Source organism: Bos mutus, chromosome 27 (assembly GCF_027580195.1).
Source record: "Bos mutus isolate GX-2022 chromosome 27, NWIPB_WYAK_1.1, whole genome shotgun sequence".
Classification (NCBI taxonomy): domain Eukaryota; kingdom Metazoa; phylum Chordata; class Mammalia; order Artiodactyla; family Bovidae; genus Bos; species Bos mutus.
In genome coordinates, this window is record NC_091643.1 from 7101494 (window position 1) to 7113702 (window position 12209).

A 12209-nucleotide genomic window follows, 5' to 3' on the forward strand; every position below is an offset into this window, starting at 1 on the left:
AGATCTGCTGTCCTGTCTATCATTAGAAGGCAGCTTCCTTTGGGGAAATCTCAAATCCTTGAGTAACTGGACCTTTCTCCACTGAAGTCCCCAGGACCTCATCAAACCTCTATAGTTCAGAACTAAAGGACTTTGAAAAAAATATAGAGCCCCCAATGTTCAGAGGGAGTTAAACTGTGTGCCCTCAAGGCTTCTTTAACAAGATTAGGAAGTGGGAAACAGGGGTATTCAATCTTATAACCCACAGAATAACAACAGGGAGGTTTCTTCATAAACACACACAGGCTTCCCTTAATTGCTGTGTTTCTTTTCTGCTTAAAACTCACCAAAGTCTCCCACTGTACTTAGAACAAAATTCAAACTCCTTATTGAAAAGTTAGAGACCCTGTGTGCTCTGGCTCTGCCTAACTATGGCTCTGAGCAAGTTCCCCAGTAACTTATGTCCCTGATGGCTCCCAAAATACACAGGGTGCATGCTAAATTGCTTCAGTTGTGTCCAGCTCTTTGCAACCCCATGGACTGTAGCCCACCAGGCTCCTCTGTCCATAGGAGTCTCCAGGCAAGATACTGGAGTGGGTTGCCATGCCCTCCTCCAGGGGATCTTCCCAACCCAGGGACTGAACGTGCTTCTCTTACGTCTCCTGCATTGGCAGGTGGGTCCTTTATCACAGGTACACAAGACTCTTCTGCTAACCCTGTCTAGAACTTTCCCTCCCTGTTCTCCCCACGTGGCCTCCTGCCTGTCACTCAGGGCTTAACTCTGAGGTCACCTTCTCTTATCACACGAACTAAACCATTCATTCATGCACCCTCCCCTCACCACCTCTTCTGTTACATTTTCTTCCAAGCACTTGGGATGATCTGAAATCCTATGCTTGTGTATCGCTTGCTTGTTTATCGTTCCCTATAGGAGCGAGCACTTTGTCTACTCACTGCCTGGAACAGTGCCTGCCCTGTAGCTGGTGGTCAAGACATATCTACTGCATAAGTGAATCCAGAAGTTATTTGTCCAGCAACTTTATCCATCCATAGCGTCCCTTGTCGCTCAGCTGGTAAAGAATCCACCTGCAATGTGGGAGACCTGGATTTGAACCCCAGGTTGGGAAGATCCCCTGGAGAAGGGAAAGGCTACCCACTCCAGTATTCTGGCCTGGAGAATTCCATGGACTGTATGGTCTACGGGGTCATAAAGAGTCAGATAGGACTGAGAGACTCACTTTCACTTTCAGTGTGACTGCAACAGTCTCATCTCTGAACACACAAAATTCAGAGGAGGAAAAAAATCCTCTTTGAAACTTGCAAGATTTTCTGTCAGATAAGCCACTCAACCCTTCACATAGTCTTTTTACTTTGACTTTACGCAATTAACAAACGTGCCTTACAATTGAACAAGTTCGCTGTCTAGTTTCCTGCCTCTGGTGGATCAAAAGAAGTATAACAGAGGTGCTGTGCAGTGCTTAGTCGCTCAGTCATGCCCAGCTCTTTGTGACGCCACGGACTGTAGCCCACCCAGCCCTTCTGTCCATGGGGATTCTCCAGGCAAGAAACCTGGAGTGGATTTCCATGCCCTCCTCCAGGAGATCTTCCCAACCCAGGGGTCGAACCCAGGTCTCCCACATTGCAGGCGGATTCTTTACCATCTGAGCCATCAGGGAAGCCCAAGAATACTGGAGTGGGTAGCCTAACCCTTATCCAAGAGATCTTCCCGACCCAAGAATCAAACCGGGGTCACCTGCACTGCAGGCAGATTCTTTACCAGCTGAGCTATCAGGGAAGCCCTATATTAGAGGTAGACGCTAACAGCACCAAGAAGGGATAGGCCAGCATGGAAGAAACTGAAACACTACCAAAAAGCAAAAAGAACTCAGCCAGCGGATCTGGGGCATCATGTATAGAAGAAATGATCTCACAGATCTGCAGTTGCCAGCAAGCAATACTGCTGTCACAGTGACTGCCCAAGTTATCAAGGAAATTAATTATGTTGTACACACATACATGTGTCTCAGCAAACAGGAAATGTTAAGTGATCCTCAGAAAAATTTCTGTCCAAGGTGCTATTTTAAAGGCCAAGCAAAATCCGGTTTTCTAAGAGAACTGATTTCTGTGAACACGTTAGAGAACCTCTTCCTCCCGCCTCCCTCCCCTATCCCTTCCCACAGTTATAACTGTGCGGCTAACCACGTCTCTTTTAATTTGAGCAGCTAGAAAGTCACATGGCCAAACGTGACTTTCAAACATGGCTCTCTCTCTGCCATTGTGGCATGTTCTTTTGGGTTTTTTCCTGATCTCGACCTGATCTTTTCTTCATCTTGCCACTTACTTATATTTTCCTGGAACCGATTCTTTATCACTAATTTACCTTCACCAACAGTTTCATTTTGTGCTCTCTAATTGTGGAAGTGAAAGTGATGGTCACTCAGTCGTGTCTGACTCTTTTTGATCCCATGGACTGTAGCGATCCAGGCTCCTCTGCCCATGGGATTCTCCAGGCAAGAATACTGGATTGGGTTGCCGTGCCCTTCTCCAGGGGATATTTCAGACCCAGAGATCGAATCTGGGTCTCCTTCATTGCAGGCAGATTCTTCACCATGCTCTGGTTGTCGGGCACTGTAAATCCTTTACGGACAAAGATTAAGTGAGATCTCTCTGCTTACAGCATGGGATGGATGGGGTGACGTTTTAATTGTTACTTTGTCATACAGTCAGATTGAGAACTCAGTGAAGGGTAACCAAGCTCCCTGCAGAAAAAATGGAATTTTCAAATGACAGAACAGGGTAAGTGCTTGAATAGGGCCCTGGGGCTTTTTAGCTCATAATCTGCTGGAACTGGTAATTGAAAGGTTAATGCAAAATCACACATCCTGAAAATTGAAAGTTAGATTCCGAAAAGTTAAAATCGACTAAAAAATAATCACAGGAAATGTGCACAACACGAAGGGCAGTCAGAAAGGAGCCACAGCTGCTGATTCCTTTGGAACCAAGGGAAGTGGCCTTCCTCGCCAGGCAGGACTCGGCGCCCTGGGGTGGGGACCCTGGGGAGTGGGGGCTCTTCAGATACAGTTCAGCTCAAGGAGCCATATTTCTCCCCACTGTCGTTGCATCTCAGATCCTGTGGGCATCCAGGAGTTGCTGCAATGTTGAATCACACACGGGACCTGAAGGGCTAAGGAACCCTGCTAACCTCACCTAAGGAGGTTTCACCTAAGGACTTAGGTTTGTGTAAATCTCGTAGTATCTTACAATCTCTAAAAACCTACAAGGAGGACTTCTCTGGTGGTCCAGTGGTTAAGAAGCTGCCTGCCCATACTGGGGACACGGGTTCAGTCTCCTGTCCAGGAAGATCCCACATGCCACGGAGCAACTAAGCTTGCAAGCCACAGCTACTGAGCCTGCACAGCAGGAGCCTTGCTCCACCAGTGAAGAGGCCACCTCCCTGAGACCCAGCGCAGCCATGAACTACGCAATTGTGTACATAAAGTACACAATTCGTTAAAAAAAATCTTTGGATTAAAAAAAAAAATCCAAAGGGAAAGGAAAAAAAGGGGGAAAAAAAAGCCTTTGAAAGAGAAAATTTCCCATATTATACCCAGTAGCATATGTTTATAGGTTTATAAATAGGTTTATCAAGTTATAAATCTATTTATAAGCCACATCAGGCAGTAATCTGAATCTAATATATTGCTTGTTCAGGGATTCTTTTGCTTCCCAAGTGGCACAGTGGTAAAGAACCCACCTGCCAAGGCAGGATCTCCTGCAGGAGACGCAGGTTTGATCCCTGGGTTGGGAAGATCCCCTGGAGGAGGTCATGGCAACCCAGTCCAGTGTTCTTGCCTAGAGAATTCCACGGGCAGAGAAGCCTGGCGGGCTACAGTCCATGGGGTCGAAAAAAGTTGGACACGACTGAGCAACTAACACTTTCACTTCACACTTTCACTTCAGGGATTCTTTTTAAAAATCTCTCTAAAAGCTATAAGAACTGGCCTCCCTAAAATCTGAGAGGGCTCAAGGAGGACATCTATACAAAGCAGTGACTGTAAGTTGTAGGTGAGACTCCCTGAGTGTCTTTGTCACCTACTGCGGTGGCTGGCCACAGCGGCCCCCTTCCCTGCAGGTCTGTTTCTAGGACCTTCCCTCCCGCAGGTCTACGGGACTATAACAGGCTTGGGCTCTCAGAAGACCTGGCCTCACCATGGGAGCTGCCTCGGCCCCTGCCCCCACAGAGCAGGCTGGGTGGGCACCAACCCCAACCTGCACTGGACTGAGAAGCCTCCTCACAGGGGGACAGGGAGGCAGGCCCGAGGACCCCAGTCTTTAACAAGAAAAGACATATACCTGGGAATGGGGGGCGACCGTGTTTCTCCCCGGGGAGTAGGGAGGAGAGGAAGCAGACGTGCAGAAGGAGGAAGAGCCAGTCAGAGAAGAGGGCAGGGAGGGCACAGGGCAGCGAGAGGGATGAAAAGACACCCGGACCCTCTGGAGCTCTCGGGCGGGGGAGTCTGAGGCCCAGCTGCACCTCGCCCGCCAGACATTTGCAGGCAAGGATGCTTCCGCTCATGAATTCCCCTCTCGGGGGTGAAGTGGCCTTGAGGGTTTCTATCACACACAACCAAGGATCCTAGCTAATCCCCAAGCAATAGAGCACTTCTGTTCAAGGGTACAGTGAGGCAACAGCTGGAACGGATTCCAACTGGCTGAGTAAAGACCAGCCTCTTTGTCGTTCTGGGTCTCAATTTTGGGATCCATTTCCAGTATTCCCTTTGCTGAGTAATCGCCTCATGGGACTAAAAACACCAAACAATCCCTTTCAGCAAATGTATTTCCGTTAAACGTGGGAGGAAAACAAAACACAACTTCTGCTTCCCTGGGGGCTCAGATGGTAAAGCGTCTGCCTGCAACGCAGGAGACCCAGGTTCTATCCACGGGTCGGGAAGATCCCCTGGAGAAGGAAATGGCAACCCGCTCTAGTACTCTTGCCCAGAAAATTCCATGGATGGAGGAGCCTGGTGGGCTACAGTCCATGGGGTCACAAAGAGTTGGACACAACTGAGTAACTTCACTTTGATTAAAAAAAAAAAAAAAACTCAATTTAATATTTTCTCCAAATACTCTCAGGCCAAACCTAATACTTGATGAGTGCTCCCAATATTTTATTAAAAAATTTTAACACTTGAGATTGGAAAACAGGATATATATTGGCGTACAATGTTTTAAAATGTGTTTTTAGCTCCTCTTTATCCTCTGGATACTGGAGAGGCATCTAATTTTACCAACAAAGGAATTTCCCAACAGTAGGGACTTTTAAACACAATAGACTTATAGAGATGTGTCCTTAAAACCTGTACTTTGGTGGATTCTTTCACAAACACAAGTGCAAATGGATTGGCAAGAATTTAGAATCCTGAGCTAGAGAGTAGGAAACTAGAGTCTGATCTCTTCGTGTTTCAGGAATTTAGACCCAGACTGAAGAGAACACCTTTACTTAGCTAATGTGAGCCAGACCCTGGGTCCCAGCTCCCACTGCAAATCTTCCCTCCACGTCTTGGGGGGAACCACGTCACATGGTCCACATGCTCTCTGCCCTCTTCTCCCATCAAAGTGCAGAAGAGGGTGTGGCTCCATGAGAAGGGCCCCACACACTGACCACAGGCCCTCTGTGCGAACGTCAGAGGGAGGGGTAAGGAGAGAAAAAGAGTGAGAGGAGGTTGTCATGGGAACGCGGAGGCAAACCACAAGATGAAACAGAGCTGAAACCCCTTCTGCTATCTCAGGCTTTGTTTATCTAAGTAAGAAATCAAGACATCTATGTCAACAGCGATGCAGGGTAAAATAGACTAAAGATAAGCTTTTGATTCCAATCAGTGCAGTCTACTAAACACTAAAATCCCCCTTTAAAAGGGACCCCACTGCACATTTATCTACATCGCTGTTCAAATTACTATATGGCATTTGTGTAAGCTCTCTCTTTGTTCTAGCTTCTTTTAAAAAAATTCTAAATTGCTCACCAAGAATGATGACTATAAAGACAGGATTATCTAGAATTTTATCATTCTGTGCACAGAACAGTTTCTAAACTCACAACAGGCCAGAAAAGTCAAACAGGCTTGAGGAATTAAACATTAACTCCAGATGAGATCAATGACTCCTCCTGGGGGTGAGGTATACCTGGGGGTCAGTATTCAACTTCAGAAGGGAGTTTCATTCCACTTGCATCCGGTCAGAGAAAGAAACACTAGTCTTTAGGGGAGAGGAGGCAATCAACCGTGGCCCAAAATTTTGCAGGGGATTTGTGTTAATGCCCAAAGAAGGCGCTGACTCTATCACTGGGTGCTAACCCTGCTCCCAGGGTTCATTCATTCAGCTGATTGTGAACCTCGGATCCTGTAGAGAGCGACCCAGGCCCTGGCTGAAACTCCACATCGCCCAAGAAGTGCAAGTCCACTGCATGTAGCTTCCCTACCATGAAGCCCTTTGACAAAATAATCTTTAGAGACAAGATGAAATTAGATTAGTTTCATCCTTTTACTTCATTCCCTTTCTGGATCTGACGATTCATACTTATCCTAGAAGGTCAGAGCTGGAAAGGCCTCAGGGGTCAGATGGGGTAGCCTCGCTTTGCTTAGTGAGTTGTCAGGGCGCTTAGCTAGTTGGTTGGCAGAACCAGAGCTCCATTTCACTCCCCAAATCTCAGTGCCAGGGACTTTTGCTCTAAATAATAACTCTCGAAGTGAACCACAGTTACCAGTCAACAGCACTGAGTTGGCAAGTAGTGAAACGTTGCTCCTGGGGAAATACAGGGCCTAGGTTTCTGTGAGCCTCTGATCACAACATTGTCACCAATTTAAATAAATAAATAAATAAATAATAACTCTCGATCAAGAATGTAATATACTTCGCAGACATATTTCAGACCCTGGTTTTATTTCAAGGCAAGACACAGAGGGTTAAAGCTATTCTTTCCGGCCTGCTGTGTATAAATAGAGCCCCTCCCCCTTGCCCTCAGCACCTCAGCAAATGACTGTCCCCCGTTCCCCAGGCCCTGACCCCCAGCCCCGGGGGAGACCCTGTCCGTCCTGCTCACCCTCACCCTCCCTTCTGAACCCCGAACACTCCTAGCGGCTGACGAGGAAAACTCAAAAAGCTGATTGTTTTTGAGAGGGGAGAGGAAGAGAAAGAGGAAAACCAAAATAAAGAGGTGAATTTCCTGGAAAATTTAAAGCTACAGATGGGGTTTGTAAGCATGGGGTTTGACATTTGGGGACAGATTTTTAATATTACTTACTACTAATTTTCTAATGTCATCTACACACCAAAAGTCATTGTTATCTCAAAGCATAAAATAGGTAAGATAGGAACTTAGTAAAACACAACAACAGCATGGAAAATCCCCAAAATGATTGTAGAGAAAGTTTTTTCCCCTTTTCATTCGAATTGTGTCTGTTTTCTACATCTTTATATGGTTAGCCCCAGACTCGAGTCACATGTCGGCAAGGCCAGGTCACTAGACCTGAGGATCCTGAGACCCCTTCCCCCAGGCCGCTTCCCCCAAGCCCCAGGAGTGAGTCCAGACCCCCCAGTCCCAGGGGCTGTGGGCTGTCTGCCAAGGAAGGCAAGGAGAGCGGGGCTCCAACTTTCGCAGGGACCCCAGGAACGCTGTCTCCATCACTGCTGTGTCCTGGCCTTGGGTCACTGACCATGCTCAAGCCTGTGTCTCCTCATCCACGAAGTGGGCACAGTGATAAAGTACAACCTAAGGGTTGTGAGGTTCTGATCAGAGGGGACCATGTTCTGGAAGCCCTCCGTGGGGCACAGAGCACTGTAGTCGTTTTTACTGAAGCCCAGTCATGGTTTGAATGGAGAACTAAGTGATCTGGGTGCCGCACCCAGTCCTCGTGACAGTTGAAAAGATGTAAGTCAGCAGGGGTGGGAGGATGGGAGTCCCTCACTCTGGACTCCATTTGTTTCAACAATGAAAGAATGCTTCCTAAGTCACTTCAGTCGTGTCCGACTCTCTGCAGCCCTATGGACGATAGTGTGCCAGGCTCCTCTGTCCATGGGATTCCCCAGGCAAGAATACTGGAGTGGGTTGCCATGCCCTCCTCCAGGGATCTTCCCAATCTAGGGATCGAACCCGCATCTGTTATGTTTCCGGCATTGGCAGGCGGGTTCTGTATCACTCGTGCCACCAGGGAAGAACAGACTTGGCTATTTAGAGCGCAGTGAAGAAAGCTGACACTTAGGATCTAGACTTGTCTGCTTGATACCAGGACCTCCATCCTACGATACACATGTAGGAAAAGATTTTTGCTTCCATATAAGCAACATTTCACTTTAAGAAATGTAGTAAACCTTTTTTTTTTTGACTATGTCACACAACATACAGGAATCTTAGTTCCCCAATGGGGGATCGAACCCATGTCCCCTGCACTGGTAGCACAGAGTCCTAACCACGGAACCACCAGGGAATTTCCAATAAAGAGAGTAATTGGTCACATTTCTATGCATGTATCAAGTGAAAGGCCTCTCAACTGATGGTTCACAAGAAATCTGCTGCCACTTTGCTGTGACTCGAACAGCTAAATTCCAACGCATTCGGACTGGGCAGTGCTCAGGCACTAATCTGTCAGACCCAAGGGTGTGTTCACGTGCCCAGGGCCGGGCAGGTGGAAACCTCGCTTTGTTGACTCTTCCCTTCTCTAACACCCAAGACCAGGCAGAGTCACTTGGCTGGTAACAGCCCCAAGCATCTGAAGGATTTGTGGTTCTGAAGGCTGACTTCCGGGCTTCCATGGTGGTTCAGATGATAAATAATCTGCCTGTAATGCGGGAGATCCAGGTATGATCCCTGGGTCGGGAAGATCCCCTGGAGGAGGAAATGGCAACCCACTCCAGTATTCGGGCCTGGAGAATCCCATGGACAGAGGAGCCTTTCGGGCTACACATGGGGTAGTCCATGGGGTTGCACAGAGTGGGACACGATTGAGCGACTCACACTTCACGTCTTCCCTGGGGCAGAGAGCATCACACCACGTGACCGGCTTGGTCGAGGCTAAGTTTAGCCCCGCTTTGTCCCCTGACCCTGGAGTCCCTCACTGACCCCTCTGACTCCACGCTTCCCGGTCCTACCTGGCCCCACGGACTCTGCTTCCCTTTTCTCCCCTAAGACAGGGCGACCGAGAGACCCTTGCTGGCCCCATAGCAACTGCCGGGCAGGTGGGTCCACAGTGTTTTCTGATGGGAAAACTGAGAGCTCTGGTGGTTTGCTCAAGGTTAGGACTTGAACCTGGGGTTTCCACGTTTTTAGCCAGGAATCTTGCCATTCTTGCTTTAGACGGACCAGATGTCTGCGGGCCCATTAGCACACATGGCTAAGTGGGGCAGATGAGGCAGAACCCGACCCATCTGGACCAGCTCCCTCAGTGCCTCGCCCAAGAGAACTGGCAACAGCTCTGCGGCTTTCTTACACTCAGAAGATGGAGGAGAAAGGAGGGGAGGAGGAGTTCTGAAGTCATCAGAGTGGCCTCCAAGTACACAAACAACTCCCTGTGACCCCGGATTCAGAGCCTGGGCTGACACAGGGGCATGTCATTCCTCTTAAATCCCTGTAGGAAATGCATGATACGGAACTAGAGTGGAATGTAAACCGTTTCCTAAGCATGCTAGCATCTCTCCTCTTCCAAGAGTTTCGCTCCAAGGAGAACTTGAGCTCATCCCCTCTCCCTGATTTTCCACCATGACTCTACCGGCTGCCTGTTAAGAGGAAAGGGGAAAGGAGGAGCCCCTGAAGCCCACGGGAGAGAGACCGGGGCCCCAGATGAACGCCAAGTCTTGAGGGAGGTTCCCTCCTGATGTGACTTTCATCCATTTCTCTGGTGACTTCCCCAGGAGCCCCCTCCACGGGGACCATCCACACTCCAACAAGAGGGCCTCTCCTCCACCCCATTCCCACCACCCCTTCCCCCGACACTCTTCACCCTCACCCTCACTGCCTGTACGTATGCAAAGTATAGCAAGTCATCCATGCTGTCAGGAAAGGAAGCGCAAAAGCATGCCCTTCAGTTCTGTCCACCCATTCTGGGATCGGAACTCCTGAGCTGGGTGGAGCCGGGAAGATGGGCTCAGACACCAGCTTGGTGAGGAGGCTGAATGGAGATGCAGAGAATAAAATGCTAATAGCAAAGAGGAGGCCTGGTCAGGACTGGAGCTGGCAGAGATGCTGGAAACCACCTGGGCTACCCTTTCCTCCCAGTGGGAAGGAAAGCGGGGGCTGGAGGCTGACGCCCAGGGCGAACATCCACCTGCCGGCAGGGATGGAAGGTGGTCCAGTAGGTACAGAGGGCGCTGGGCACCTGCACCATCCCCCACCCCCCAACCACCACCCTGAAGCCTCCCCAAGGCTCCATGCCCATTGTGGGGAATAGGTTTTACTTCTGTCTTTTCCACTTCGGAAGGACGAGGAGTATTTTTGCCTAGCCACTTCCCAATTCCTTCATCTGAAGTTGGGGATAGGAGCCTGCATTTTTCAGGAGGTTATGCAGCTAAGTGGATATAGGCAAAAACGCCCAGGATAAGGCTGGCACGGACCAGGGCTCAACAAGTGTCTGTGCGCTTTCGGTTCCCCATAAAGGTTGCACATCCCTACCCAACTCTCCTGCTCTTATCCCTGGCAGAATCTTGGGAAGCGCTATTCACTCTCCCCTTCCACACAATAAGCTGCTGGTGCAGGCGGAGCAAATGGGAAGGGGCCAGGCGCGCACAGCGAACAGGAGACCCCAGCGCGAGGAGCTGGGGGCCCTGTGGAACATCGGCCGCCTCGTCCACTCTTGTCTTCTCTGGGAACAGCGCGGGTCTCAGGGATTCAGCCGCACACACTTTCTTACCTTGAGAGGCAGGGCGGCAGGCGGGGCGGCGCAGCTCCTGCTGGTCTGGAGGGGCGCACGGTGCCTGCAGAGCCTGGCGCGGCTGGCCCGCGCGGGGGTGCCCGCGCCCTGAGTGCTCCGCGGGCGCGCGGGGCTGCGGGCCGGCGCCTCGGCTCCGCCCCGGGACCCCGGGCTCTGAGCGCCGTCGGCAGCCTGGGCCTGCGGAAGGGAGCACCCTGAGGCGTCCCGAGCCTGCGGGCCGGGACGGGCAGGACCGTCCGGCCAGGGAGTCCAGCCCGCCGAGGGGCTGCGGCCGCCGTCGCCCATGCCGGGAGCCGGACTAGGGGGTCTGCATGGCCGGGGCTGCCGCCGTCCACGCGCGCCGGAGGCGGGGGCCGGGGAGCGCCTGCGACCCGGGGGTCCGCGAGCGCGCCCCCTCCGCGCATCCAGGGCCCGGGTTTTCTCTTCTCCCTGCGCGGGAGCCGAGCAACAGGGGGCAGCTGGCGCCGCGGTCCCACGGCCCGGCCTCGGCGAGGGAGGGCCTGCCCGGGGAGGGGGCCCGAAGGCCCCGCCCGCCGAGGAGCCGGCCCCGGGACCCGGGAAAGGGCGGCCCTCCTCCGGGCCCCCCGCGGCCGCGGTCCGGGCTGGAGCCGGGGCGGGGCGCACGCGCGCAGGGGGCGCCCGCAGCTGCACGAAGAGGAAGGATGTTTTCGTCTGCTGGTGCCGCTCGGCCATGGCCTCCGGGGGGCTCGGCTGGGTCCCGCCGGGCCGGCTTCAGATCTCCAGGGATGCGAAGGTCGGCAGCGGTGGGCGGGCGTGACCTGGCCTCATGGCTCCGCGACGGCCTGACCCTGAGGAAGCAAAGGACACACCTTCAGCCCCGGGGGTCTTCAGAGAGTGGGGAGGGAGCTGACCCAGCCGCGGGTCTGGGCTCTGCACTCAGTTCTCAGCATCGCAGGAACAGACCGGGCTGCGGGGAGCCCGACTGGCAGGGTAGGTGGGGACTGGGCTGCCCTCTGCCTGGGGGGTCTGAGGAGTTCTGTCCTGTGATCCGGCCCCCTCCCCGTGTTTAAAATCAAGACACTGAAGTTACTGCTTTCCTTGTCTATCCTAACCTCCATATTAGCGACACCTCTTGCTTGACGTCTGACCCTGGGGCCGGTGTGATGGAAAGTTCAACCTCCAGGACACTTAGAACCTCACTTTCTTTTTTTTTTTTTTTTTTAATTTTATTTTATTTTTAAACTTTACGTAATTGTATTAGTTTTGCCAAACATCAAAATGAATCCATCACAGGTATACATGTGCTCCCCATCAATCCACCTCTCTTGCATCGGTGACGCACAGTTGTAA

General features: G+C 51.3%; 1 protein-coding gene across 1 annotated transcript in view; it reads right to left on the reverse strand.

The window, feature by feature from the left end:
- PSD3 (pleckstrin and Sec7 domain containing 3) overlaps window positions 1–11196 on the reverse strand; it is a 500681-nt gene extending 489485 nt beyond the window's left edge. The window contains 1 exon segment of the mRNA XM_070364266.1: window positions 10878–11196. The gene's annotated coding sequence lies outside the window, so the exon portion shown is untranslated.
- Window positions 11197–12209: the final 1013 nt, after the last annotated feature.